Raw genomic sequence first — 14,528 nt, 5'->3', positions numbered from 1 at the left:
TTCATATGAAAGGTTGAAATTCTAGCTAAACTGATTCTTATTTTTCTTTGAGGAGGTTGTTTTCCTAAAGTATAACTGTGCCATTGAATTAATTAATTAAAGTTAACATTAATATCATTATTTTAAAGACATTGCAGACTGATGAAGTAAAAAAATTATTGAGATTAGCTCTGTTGGTTAGAGCATGGTGCTAACAATACCAAAGTTGGGGGTTTTATCCCTCTGCGGGCCATTCATTTAGGAGTTGGACTTGATCCGTGTGGGCCACTTCCAACTCAGAATGTTCTGTGAAATCAGCAAAATCAAAGTCAAAACATTTTAACATATCCTCAAAATGTTTCTCAACGTATTCAGACCTGTAAATACTTCTATTCACTGAGCATATATGCATGGTAGATGTAAAACATTAAAAGAAAATCTAAAAAGTCTTATGTTTCCTTATTGTGTACCTATCTCTTTTATTGATGAGCTTTCTGTTGTGCTTAACCTTATTTCTGGAATGTCTGCTTTTCTAACACTTGTTTTCTTGGATAATTGCAATATTTTAATATTAGTTCCAAACTAAAAATACTACCAAACAATAGCAATGCAGTATGGTGATGCGCGAGCTGAAAAGTTGCACAGCCAAGTAAATACCATCTTCATGAGACACATTGTTCTACTGAACAGGACAGATTTAACGAGGGCATGGTCTTTCCACAGATGCTAAATTTATGTCCTTTAGGGTGATTTGGTTTTGTATGTGAAAAAACTAGAAATATTATTTGTCTTCTGACATGTTTAATAAGTGCATTTGTTTAGACTAGAAGTATGAGTAGATCTGACACTGAGAACTAGAGCAGGGCCAGCTTTGTAGATCTTGAGCTGCCTTCCTGCAGACAGTTGCAATATTGCAGCTTACAATACTGTCAATGTCAGCTTGTCAGATGCCTGGAGGAGTGTCAGCTTGGGTTATCCTTTATATAATCGTCATTATAATAAAGCCAAGGGCTTGAAATATAGTTTCCTTTATTGCCAACTGTAAATGTAAATGTATGCCATAAATTAGTTAGAATTTGTTTACAGAATTGTGTGTGTTTTGTTTGTTAGTTTGTGGGACTTTATGACATTCTGCTTAAAATATCAATTAATCGAGTTCTAAATCTCTTGCTTGAAGTGAACTCAGAAACCGACATTTATACAGAGTATTCACACAACCGGCCTTCCTCTGAAAATTTTTGATGTCAGACTTTTAGACCTTAATTTTGCTTGATTAGAAGCTTCATATAATCAGCTAGTGGCAAGTATGATTTGCACACACGTTGTTACACTTTATTTTGTCCATCAATTTGATTTTGCAGAAAAGAGAAATGGTAAAGAAAGTATTAATTTCACAATGAGACTAGGTTGAAAAGAGATCATGGTGTAGTAGTTTGTCTTTAAAATACTTCAAGTAGATTGGAAAATTTAATACAAAAATTCCACGGTGAGAAAGTGATATATAACAAAAATACTAGATTTCCCAGAGGAGGTGAGCTTTCTGGCATCTGGAAACATTCTGTAGAACTAACTCCTGGAAATTTCACAGATTCTACCACTAAGTAGAATGCTTCCAAGATCTGCTCTTGCCTCTGCCTTACAGCCTTAGAGCTCCCATTTTCTAAGTGCTGATAGATGCAGATAGACCACTTGTTAACTCTAAATTTGCTTCACATTTTGCCTCTATTTTGGACTAGGTTACTTTCAAACATGATGCTTAGGAACTAAAGAACATACACTCTGCTGTTTGCAAAGCTGGACAAGAATTGGATGCAGTGGATTTGGTATTAGCATTTTACCATCCATATCTCCTGGGCTTGGACTCAGTGTTACATACAGGTAGAGATATGACTTCCTTGAGATGTCTCTGAAATGCTGAAACAACTGGTTCTTAGAGGCAGGGGTGTGAATCTGTGATGGTTAGATGACAAAGGGCCTCCCAAGTTAACTTGAACAGTGCTCTGTTGCTTCAGCCTCAAGGCTCAGGCTTCAGAAGTCATTTCTCAGGACAAAGGTTTCCTGCTCCATCCCTGCAGGGCAAGCCTTGCTGAACTGACATTGGGCTTTTCATGCTTTCAGGCATTGAGAATCAAGGGCAAAAATCCCTTGCATGGCAAAACCTTAAAGCTAGTGTTAGCAGCAGAATAATAGCCCACTCTCTGGTCTGTCCTGGGCCAGAGAAATGTTCATATCTACAAAGCAAACAGTTCTGGAATGTCTTGCTCCCTACATCCAGAAGAAAGCCATCAGAATAATCTAAGGTGGTCCTCAGCTCAGCTTTCCTACTCAGCACATGGATCCTATGGTGCTGCAAAGGAGTCTTCCAGAGAGACATTCTCAAGAAAGATTTACCAAGAACAAACTTTAAGTTATGGGTCCCATAACTCCACATCTCAACAACCCAAAAGGTGGGCCTAGCAACAATTTAGGTCACTAAAAGTACCAATTCAGTGAGGACACAGTGCAGATTTTTCTTCATCCACACTTACGGAACTTCAATTTAAACTTAATGCATCTATTATTCAGGCAATACATGTCAACACAAGTGCCCTGAAAAAATTTTTGTTTCTTTAGGGACTAAATCCCTGTCCTTAAAGTAATTTTTTTCTTAAATTTATTGATATGTTTAGTTCTTAAAATATTAAATAATTTTGCATTCTTTTAAAAGTAAATACATTATTTATGTGTATATACATATATATGTGTGTGTGTGTGTGTGTGTAATAAATCAATACATTTGCTTATACATCTGCTTCTACTCTACTCTTGTACTTATTGTTTTGCTTTGCCATATTTGTGTAAAGATCTTAGACCTGAATCTTTAAGTGTTTTCTCTAGGTTTATTTCAACTCAAAAACCACTATAGTTTCTTTTTTTCCCTGTATTGATTTTATCCGTTTAAATTAAATATTCTTTCTTGATGTAAGAATCTCAAGGAAAGTCCATCAAATAATAAATTGCTCTTTTCCAACTGTCACTAATGAGAATTTTAGCTTCTCTTTCCCATGTGTTATATTTTTAAAAGGTTTTTAAATTTTGAGTATGATTAAGTTACCAAGATTTATTATCTTTATATCGGAGATATCCTTACTGTTAAGTATATTACATTTGTTTTATATTCTTTTTAAAATTAGATTGAATTCTCAACTACCTTAATTACTGTTTTGCAAGAATGGGTGGAAAGAGGCACATCACCTATGCATTCATCATAATTACCCCAATGATAAAATAGATAGCAATTAATTTGTCTGCAAAGAAGATGTGTTGTGAATAGGGCTTTAGTTTGAAGCATATGATATTATAAGAACACCTACTGTGTGCAAAGCTTACTTTTCACCTAAGAAATCTCATAAGAAACATACCTCTGTAGTAATATGTATTTGAAAGCTGAAATTTTTCTGAACTCTTTTTGAACTATTAAACCTAAATTCATATATCTGAATTATCTTGATTCCTAAGTTAATTCACAGCCTGATACATCCCTACATACTTACAGTGCTACAAGATTTTCAGCCTTAATACAACAATGGCTTAGCATAGACAAAATTCATAGTTTCATTAGGACAACTCAAGTATAGAAAATCAGAACCATGTGAATGCTCTTTTTGTTTCAGAGACCCTCAGTACATAATTTTTTTCCTCCTTTGACATTACTTGGTTTTATACAACTGGTGTTTAAATTTGGTTTTGAGATATCAATTTCATTTACTTTTTTAATAACTCTGCAAAGTGCCTATGAATACTTCTTTAATGTAGTTGCTGGCAGCACAACTGTACCAATGTAGCTGTAAATGACAGATTTCTTACAGAAGTAAAAGTAGGCAGAAATATAAGTCTATTTTTAAGTCTAAAACCCACATCTTGTTATTTGATTAGGTGTAAGCCACATCTTGAAATATTTAGGTGAGGAGAAGATATTAATACTTCATTGAAAAGGTATATCCCACTAGATTATTTATATGAGAAAAGCAATTAGAGTTTTGACTAAAATGTTTAATGTTTCAGGTTTTCTCAAAACCACACTTGTTTATGAAATAGAAGTTATAATTTCACAGCAAGTTCAATTTCCACCAACTTTATAAATGCCAGAAAAAGTGGGGAGCTGAGATCATATACCTACCCACTCTCAGTACGAGACAGATTTCAGAATACAATGAAGTAGATGGGGATTTTTCTCACACTCAACTCTCTTTCTGTCTGTCAGTGTGGCACACAGTAATGCTTTAATCCATCACACCATCACCTTCACCAGGACTGTGAGTCAGTGCTGAGCTGTCCACCCACTGTTTCCCTGCAGTGCTACCCTTAGGTGTGCAGAGAAACAGCAATTAAACAGACTGGATTGGCTCAGGAGCCCTGTGAAGAAAGGCTGAGAACAAGGGAAGAAGTGCCCCAGGAACCAAAGCAGATCATTGATAACTGTGAATAGCTGGATTTAATCAGAATTTATAAAAAGTTCTTGGCAAGAGTGTATCATACAGAATTAAGCAAAAGAAAAAGTATCTCTCTTCCAACCAAGGAAGATACACTTGAAAGAAAAGATTGGGAAAAGTTTTAAGTTCTTGAACTACTCATATAACAACAATAAAAAGGGAACAAGAGTGAAAGCATGTTTGATATTTTTTTTTTTTTTTGTATTTTCTTGATCACCATGGATCAAACCATGAAGTATTGGAATGCTCTGTGAATGGTGGTCTGTGTTGACTTTTGATAAAGTATTGATGTTGCTAACATCAGCTGTAGTAAAAAACAGGAGTATTTTATACTCAACATTACAATTACAGCATTTTCTGACTTCAGAGGCTTCTGTTGATAAGCTTGGCCCTTTAGAGAACACTGAAGACTGGCACATTGTTTTCCACAGGTTGAGTTTGTGTCTGAGATGTTTGAAGGATGATATAACCTGAAAGATGATATAACCTGTAAGTAAATTATTCTTCAAAGTTTTCTGAAAAATGTGAATAGTAAAGAACAGACAGAACACCAAACATCAGTAGTGGCACAAATTTTTGTTAACAAAAATGATACTGTAAGAAATTTTCTCAAAATGAGATCTGTCTCATGGAAAGGGGAGATTTCATTAGACCTTGGTATTGGGTTTGTCTGCCAGTGTTCTTGACCAGTCAGTCAGCATCCTTTTATAGGAACCCTTCACTGGACAGTCCTGTTGTACAGGAGGGTGGTTTGACTGACTTATTTAGGGAAATACATCAGCAGCAGAGGGGAGACCCCTCAGTGGGCCTTCCACTTCATTGGAGTACATTGCCCACTGCCGGTGCCTGCCAGCACCTCTGAAGGACCACACCAAGTGCCTGTGGAAAAGCACTCTTCGTAAATATAAAATTGTGACAGGTTAAGGTTCAAGGATTGCCAGTGACAGTATCTGACTGCAAAAACATTCAAAGTAATGCACAGCCAAGCTCTAATCCCCAGTAAAAATATTTGGTGTGAATGTAGTGTGGTTCTTACCCAACAGGTGTGCATTAATATCACAATTAGGCTATAGTGAACCAAGTTCATTTGAGGAGAGCTTGATTGAAATCTGAGGATTTCACCAAAGCTGTTGGCTCAGCAGCAGGACATCATCTCCCATCTCCCCTGGCTGACAGGTGCTGTGCAGTTTTTCAGCTGCAAATCCTCACCAAGTTCCCCTCCCTCCCTGCAAGGATTTCAGCAGAGCCTGGCTGTGATATCTCCTCAATGCTCCACCCTCTGTTCCATCCATTTTATCTTAGCAGGTGCTCAGGGCTGCAGGCTGTGTGTGTGGGGACTCATCATCGTGGAATAGGTTTGAGCAAGCCAAGTCTTCCATCCAGGGAGCAGCAGTTCTACCTCATCCTGTAATCTCTGTGCCATTTTAACTTCTGTTAAAATGAGAATATAACTTCTCCATTTCCTCTGATTTTACCCCCAGCCATATTTCCACAATATCTAATAAACTTTAAAAGCAAGTTTTTAAAACTTTTCTGGTTTTAGGAAAATGGAAGTTAAACCTCATCTTTTTTCATTCATCTGTACTTTCATGTACTTGCACATTAGTTCCATGCACTCACAAACTTAAAAAAATACATTCATGATTTTAATTTCAGAAATCACTTGGGTAGGTGTAGATGTCATCTGATAAAAGGATAAGAAATGATTCATAAAATGCCAGAAGTAATTTGACCTTCATCAGTTTGCTGAATAAGTTGTCGGTTTTTGGAATTTCGAAGGAAAATTGAAGAAAAACTTCAACTTAAACAGATAAAAGAGTATATCTCTTGGCGTTTTTATGAGTATGAATATTATTTATAGTCCTAATTAGATCATTGAAACATAAAATTTTTATACATATACATGCACATGCATGTAAAAATGTAGAAAACTTATCAGAGAAGATTTCTAAAGTAAAACTTTTTTTATATCCCTACATCAGGAAGAAATTTAACCTTTGTACATAAACAGAAAAACTGAGGAAGTTTGATTTCAGATATTCCAAAAATCTGTTTTCATGCTTCTACCTAATTTTTACTCTTGCATCTGCATCAAAATGTGAAATACCACTTCTACTACATGTTTAATTTCTTTGTCATTTCTTCAGGTATGGCATTGGTATTTATGTTTGATTCATCCACTTAGAGAAGAGGGTATTTATGAAGTGATTTAGGAAACTCATGGCTCAGTTAGAAGCCTGTCTTTTCCATGGGGTATTAATGACAGTGCCGCTGTACTCAAATTAAATCCTCCATCAGAAATGTATGAATCACTCAAACATGCATAAAAATTCTTCGATTAATTAGTAAGCTAAAGTGAGGTCATACACATTTAAAAATTGTACCCCTGATTCTGAGTAGCCACAAAACTCCATTGCAATCTCTGAATGCATCAGGTGAAGAAATAAGGCTTTAATGTGCTGTGCATCTTTAATTCTGGTCACACATTTATATAACTCAGCATCAATGATTGACTCCTTATTATTTAGATTTAATAAGCAATGGTCCCTGCCAGTTTTGTCACTCCTCTCTGAAAGATCAAGAGCTATAACAAGAAGCATTACTAAGGGAAGATTAAAAGAGACTCAAGCAATGCAGAGAATTTAAAAGACTAAAATCTAAACAAAATCAGATAGCCAGATGAAAAGATAACCAGTAGAGAGACATCAGAACTGTGACAACAAAGATACAGGTAGTGGCATAGTCAGGAATTAAATTAAAATGGAGGTGATTGAGCCTTAGAAGAGCAAAGTAGGGTTGGGGGGGAGCAAAAGAACAAAGAAAATATCAGAAAGATGAAGAAAGAGGGATCAAAGGAAATAAAATTAAATATACAAGACATAAAAGAGAGAAGCTACAGATCAAGGCTAATATTTCAGTATACAGTCAAGTCATCAGAAAAAAACCTTCTCAAATACTGAAATGATACTGGAGATAAAAAAAAATCTAAAAAAATTCATCATCCTAGAAGCTTTAGCAGAAATCAGTATAAACAGAATAGAAATTATTTAAAGTGCTTCCACAGTCAGGTCTCCACAATTTTGTAACATAAATATGTGTTATCCTTTGAAGGCACAGTAAACTAAGGAATGGAGAGACCACTCCATGTGGTACACTGTCAGGCAGACCTACTGCAGAAACACAAAGTTTAGGAGACACAAAGGAAAGGGCATTTTTTTTATCACAAATTGTTGTATATTTGGGCACAGCACACGTGGAGGGTTTGCAGAGTGTAGGTGTTCTCCATACAGCGGCACTTTAAAGGCAAAATGATAACAATGTCTGCATATACAAGGAAGAAAACTCTTGTTAACCTATAACAGGAAAATATTCCATTCTCTTCCTGCTGCATTAAAAACAAATCGAGAACATCCAAAGGGAAAATAACCTCTTAACTAGATTCCATTAGATTTCCCACAGGACGTGAAAGAACGTTTTGCAAAAGAGAAATGACAAAAATTCCTCATATAAACCAAATCCATGAAAGGAAATAAAACCAGGTTTTCCATACACACTAATGACAGGATGTTTTTGGGGTTTTGAGATTTACTTTTTTTTAAGCTTGGCAGCTTTATAAAAGAAATGGTTAAAAATAAAATGCCTTGTCCCAAGCATGTAGATATATATTTTGCAATTAATATTTATAATACTTGATTTAAAAAAATCCCCACAACTGGAAAAACTTCTCAGGCATTTCATTTCCTATTTTCCTGTTTTATCTGTATTTATTTTAGTAATTAGATTTTTTTTTCTTCATTGACACTGTTGTGAGAACTGTAAGATCATTTTGCTTATGCAGTTTAAGTAGAGAAACATCCTGCTGTTCTTTGGAAAATTATTCTGGATTACTAATTATTCCTTAAATTGCTCTGAATTATCAGACTATACACTGTCAGAAAGATAGCACAGCTTATTTTTCATCTGTCACTCTGAACTTACTCTTAACATCAGAGAAAATCTAGGGTTAGATTGGATTTTTGACAATTCAGTCATAGGCAATATTATAAAAGTAACAATAGATTCACTGCAGAGAGAAGAAAAAAAAAAAGTTGTCTCTTTTCCCTGCCTAAGCATTAAATAAAATACCTGAGTATCAATTAATCCTGAGGCTGGAGATGGGCTTTAGAAAGTCACCAATCCATCTCCCTCTACAAGGTCATACTACATATTCCACTACTCTTTCAGACTGCTGTTTGTCAAGTTTGTGAGCAAGGCTATCCACAGAGGAGGGTGTGACAAGCACTCCAGCAATCCATGCAGTTCTGGTGAGCTCTTTGAAACCTTGAATTCAACTAAAAATTGCATTGGATAATTCCTGTTAGCTGGTTGGCATTTCTTCCTCCCCGACCAACTGATGTTGCTGGTTATCAGAGCTGAGCATGCTGTACTATCTGTGGGATGACATTTTGCTAAATGTTCTAAGGAATGCATTGGGGACCTCGAGAACATTTCAAAGGATCTTAGTTCTCCGCTTCATAAATTTAATATAACCTTGAGGGTAAAGCACATTCATTTTGAAAAAAAACTTAGCTTAAATCAAAAAACGATAAATGCAAATATGCATTTTTATTTTCATCAATTACAGGACATGACAGCAGACAAAAAGAGTGTTAGAAAAAGACACAGGTGAGAAAGAACGATAATAAAAAACCCCAGAAAACAAATAGACAAAACCTGCAACAAAACCACATCTGCTTAATGAAAGATGGGATCTGGCAACTATTCTTCTGATTATTTTCTTTCTTCTTTGTTGTTTACATGTTTTACACCAGGAGGTGCTGGTGCCTTTTGACACCAACAAGGACACTGTAAGATGCCTTTAAAATGCTATTTATTAGAGCTAACAATATAAAGAGAAAATGCTACAGATAATCTTATGCCCCTTTGGATTTGGGAGACAGCCTTGAATGAGCCTCTTATCCATGTGCAGCATGCTGTGCAGACCCTGTCCATAGAAGTCTCCAATTTCAGTCATTTGAGCAGCTATAGGATTTTCTTACAAGGAAACAACTTCATCCAGCGTTTCTACAGTCAAAGAGCAGTAATGTTTGCACAAGAATAATTTATTGCTGCACTTTTAGTTCAAGGCACGGCCATGCAGATGGCATAACCACTGGGACCAAGTGGGAGATTCCTTGCAGGCTCCTCTGCTACAGGGCAGTCATTGAGTTTGTGCTGCAGCCCGAGGAGCTGTGCAGCACATCACAGCCTGAAGGCCACTCTGGACAGCACAGACCTGGGCACACTCCACATGACATGCAGATCAGCAGCTCCTTGAGGTACAATCCTTTTCCAGTCAGGATGACTGCACTCACCTTACAAACCTCTCTGAGCCCTCATGCAGGATTTCTGCTTTCCTCCCTAACCTACATACCAAACTGCTTCTAAAGGAAAGGATGCTCCCTTGATGAAACCTGCTAACTTTTTAAATGACTTGGGTTTCTTTTTTAGTCCTAGGGGACAGAACAGATATAATTCTTTTTCTAAAGTGTACGGTTTCAAGTTTTCTTCATTTTCAGAAAACCAATGCCTATTTCCTTATTTGGTTTTGATAGGTAATACTTTGATACTAATGATCATTCCCATGTTTCATTTTGGTTTTCTTTTTTTTTTCCTGGACACTCTACACTGTTCACAACTTTTGTGAAGTTCGGAGTCTAAAAGATGTTCAGATTCAGCATTACTGGTACTGAGCAAAGGCAAATTTAGAAAAGTATTTTGAGGATTCTTCCCCTAGGTACTTTTCCTGCTTATCTTTTGCCTGCTCAGTTACTACTGTATGTGCCATATGTATGCAGCTTATTACAGAATCATAGCCTGGTTTAGGTTGGAAGGGACTTTAAAGATCAAGTTCCAATCCCCCTGTCATGGGCAGGGACATCTTCCATTAATTCTCCATTTAAAGTACAGATTCTGTTACATGTCACTGGATGTAGAATGTTGGATTTCATTCTAATTTTCATTCATTTCTCCAATTTCAGCTCTTCACTTCTTTCATAGAAGAGTATTAAATATATGATTGTCAAACACATGTTCCCAGTGTATTCCTGCTTCTGCTCTTCTTTTCCTTCTCATTGAAATATAAACACTGAATTTATTCTCCTCATATCACCCAAAATCCTGATGTGTGAGCTCCCAAACACAGGCAATAGGAGTCCTAAGCCTTCACTGACCACTGCTTAAGTAATTTTGCATAATACTTATTGGATTATGGAAATTTCATATTATGTGAATGTATACATTTCTTTCTCTGTTCTTTGCCACAGGCTTTCTTTCTTCTATATAATAGAAAATTTTCCAAATAACCCAACATTTGATCACCTGTCAGATTTTTTTATCCTGTACACCTGATGTCTTCACTCAAATTTATGATCCAATTCCCAATATTTTATCCCTTTTTAATGGGAAGGCTACCACAATTCAATAATAACAATTTAATGTTGAGAAAGCAACACTTGGCTAGTGTCAATATATATAAAACCACCCCCTTCTTTGGAATATGCATGTGTTTCTACTCAAACTTTCTAAGTACCAACAAGAGCTTTAACTCTTGCTCATTTTCATTGGCACTAACACAGGTATTGATACTGGATATGTTCCAGCATCAGTGCTTACAAGAAAACTTGTTAATCCACTGTGAAGAAAACAGTACTTTTCTTCTAGTAATATAGATTCCAATGTCAATATTGTCTATACATGCTAGAACTTGTATTTTATATTATATTGTTTCTACAGATAACTATAGTTGATTCAAATCCATCAAAAATAAAGAAAAAGCACAAAAAATAAAGAAAAAGTGTTTTATTAAAAGCCCTTAAAATCAGATATGTAGTTATACTCTGAGATGATAGTAAATTAGTGTGACTTACCTTTTTGAAAATGAGATAATTTACTCATCAGATTGTAAAAGATTATTTTCATTTGTTAATAATTTTATAGTTTATAAAATCCCTGGTTTGATTAGCATTTTACTTCTAATAAGAGATAACATTTAAATAATGTAACTAATTTTGAAATAATTTTATAGGACCTACCTTATGTAAAAAGTAAAATGATGTTATAAAATTATAGAGGACATAATTAATTATAATTTTTTTTATAGTTCTTGCATATTTCTATCTTGTTTCTAGAAAACTTAAATCTAAGAAGTATCAGTTTTTTAACTTCTAGTTTCATAGTATAAACTTCAGCTGTTTGAGGTATTTGCAGAAATTAAGAACTGTACTAGAGCTGCTTGAATTCTCTGATCGGAACTGAATAAACGGTGTTGTACACTTCTCTGTATTCAAAGTTTAAATTTCATGGAAATACAGGAAGGAAGACTATTATAGTTAAGTTCACCTCTTATTTTTCTTTGATTTGGAGGGATGATTTGTTTTAAATGTCTTTTAAAGAATCACATTTCTCCTACTCTAATGAAAAATCAGAAAGGGATTAAAAAAAATTATGGTAAAAAAAGTTTCAGAGTTTGGCAATACCTTGAAATTGCAGATCAAATCAATAGTATCCAAAGACTTAAGAGGTTCAAAGTCTTAAGTCAATACTTATAATGAATAATAAAAGGATGTCAGGTGTGGAACATTAGTAAGTATGTTATTACTTGGATTGTCGGTCTGAAACTTGACATTTACACATGATCAGGGATTATTCAATATAAATAATTCTCTCTATTGAGTGATTATTTATTCAGATTGGCATGCTGGTTTTCTAATGAAACCCTAATGAAGAGCCTTCTTAAGAGCTTGTGGAGAGGGACTTTTCCTAAAATTTCTAGAAGAGAGTGTTGTGGAACTGAAGGAGATTATTAAGTGCTTTAGAGGATGAAGCAGACATGTGAACACAGAATTTTTATGGAAATGCATCTTGCCATGTCATAGGAAGAGACTGACAACTTCAGATAATCTTGTAAACTCTGCCAGTTGAGGAACAAAAAGGAAAGATTTCTGAAAATATTTAAATTTAGAATAAAAAGCTGAGATTTTTTTTGCAGAGATTGGGAGGTTTTCCTGGGAAAGCAATTGGGAAAAATATTACAGAAAAAAGAATGGGAATATTGTCACCATTAGTGTTTATATTTTTGGTGCATGAATGCATGATATGGATGGAATAATGTTAGAGTAGAAAAACACCAGCACTAGGCACATCTGATTAGGAACATAAATTTTAACTATGTAGAAATCAATTACTGTAAATGAACACCATGAAAACTTGAATGTGTGGACCAGGAAGAATAACATTCAAAACTTCATTAATGACATGATAAATGTGTCTGGATCGAGAAGATCAATTTTCAATTTGGAGAGTTTGGTGTGACACCAGACTGTGCGAGGCTTGCAAGGCAGCAACATGATTCCATTCAGGAGCAGCATTTGACTGATATTTCCTAAAGCAGCAGATGGTTGCTTGTTTCTGATTAATGACACTGAGAACAGCAGAAAAAAAAAAAAAAAAAAAAAAAAAAAAAAAAAAAAAAAAAAAAAGTTGCGTTATCTCATTTAGGTTATCAAAACTTAAGCAGATGTTAAGGAGTCCACAGAGAAGGAGAACAGCAAGGACTAGACAAATTGCAGCATAACAAAGAGCAGTATGACTTAAGGAAAGAGAACAGGAGAATACAATGTCTTTAAGCAAGTTTTCATGATAAAATGTTGAATGGAAGGGGAAGAATCCCCAGAACAGATGTTAAAGGATTGTCCTAGGTGAGGGGAAAATCAGAAAAACTAATTATCATATTGTCAGTATAATGGGAACATTAGAGTTCTGAGAAGACTGAATTAGCAACTAGCAGATATGAACAGAAAGACAAAAATTTCTGCTCTGCCCACTAGAGCAGAGAATATGGCAGACTAGCACAGAGAGAGTGAGTGACTGAAAAAAATTAAGGAGATATATAAGTAATATCTATAAATAAGAGCATAAATTAGATTTTGGTTTTAGATCTTACAGTTTGAATTTATTCAAGAAAAAACCTAATTTGTTGTCAACTATGTGTATCTTGAAAAGACTTTATGTTAGCACTTCCAATAAGATTTTCATATACTGTTTTTCAAGTGACTAAGCTATGTCTTTGTTTCAATGTTAGAGTTCTAAATAACTCTAGAACAATATTTCTAGAGAAAGAGCTTTCCAAACCTCTGTTAAGAAATGGAAAATTTCTTTTCCATACCAGTTGTTTTTTTAAGTAATGGTTGGTAGATGTACTAGGTGTACTGCAATAAATCCTATAGTGGTACAATCCCATTGTACCACTCATATTTGTGAGTGGTACAATTCTGAAACACCTAATTTATATCAGAAAACTGCCTAATAATTAGATGTCTTTGCTTAAGATAAAAAGGTAGCTGTAAGTTATTTTTTATATTAATACATAATTTTTGAAACATTATCGATTTTCTAACAAACAGATTTTTTGCGGATTTTTGTTCATTAATCTGTTGAATAAAGTGTTGCATTTTGAAGAATGAGCTAAATTCTGAGCTGAAAGTAATAAAATTCAGAGAAACATAGGTTTTTACACTTGCACAGTCTATCACAATCATTTAAAGAAAGCAAGGTAGAGAAAGTCTGAAAATTTTGGTGCTGGAAGTCTTTCAAGTTTTTACTGACAGTACAATTTACTATTACTAGAAGTCTACCCTTACTGGTTACAGGTCAGGTAAATTTTAAGAGTATAAAATTCTCAAGTGTTAAAATTTGAACAATATAACCTATTCTGGGCTCAGGAAACATGAAAATAAAGAAACAACATGGCTTAAAATCCTATTCCCATCTTAAGGTGGAAAACGGATTCTCATTCAATACCAAAAACTTTCTAGAATATCATCTTCCTTTGGATTAGAGAGGAATTTTTCATACTGGTCATGGAAATTCCACGGTAGTGGTAACAACAGGCCAAAGTTATCATTGTTCACATGAATACTATTAAATCTGGGCTACACTAAATAGATCTTAAATTCTTTTTTAAACTTTATGAAGGCTGGCATTATTAAAAGGGAAAAAAACCCATCATATAAGTAATGGTATTTAGTATATGCTAGG

Source organism: Ammospiza caudacuta, chromosome 3, assembly GCF_027887145.1.
Source record: "Ammospiza caudacuta isolate bAmmCau1 chromosome 3, bAmmCau1.pri, whole genome shotgun sequence".
Classification (NCBI taxonomy): Eukaryota; Metazoa; Chordata; class Aves; order Passeriformes; family Passerellidae; genus Ammospiza; species Ammospiza caudacuta.
The sequence above is the reverse complement of the archived record's forward strand: the minus strand, read 5'-3'. Positions refer to the sequence as shown.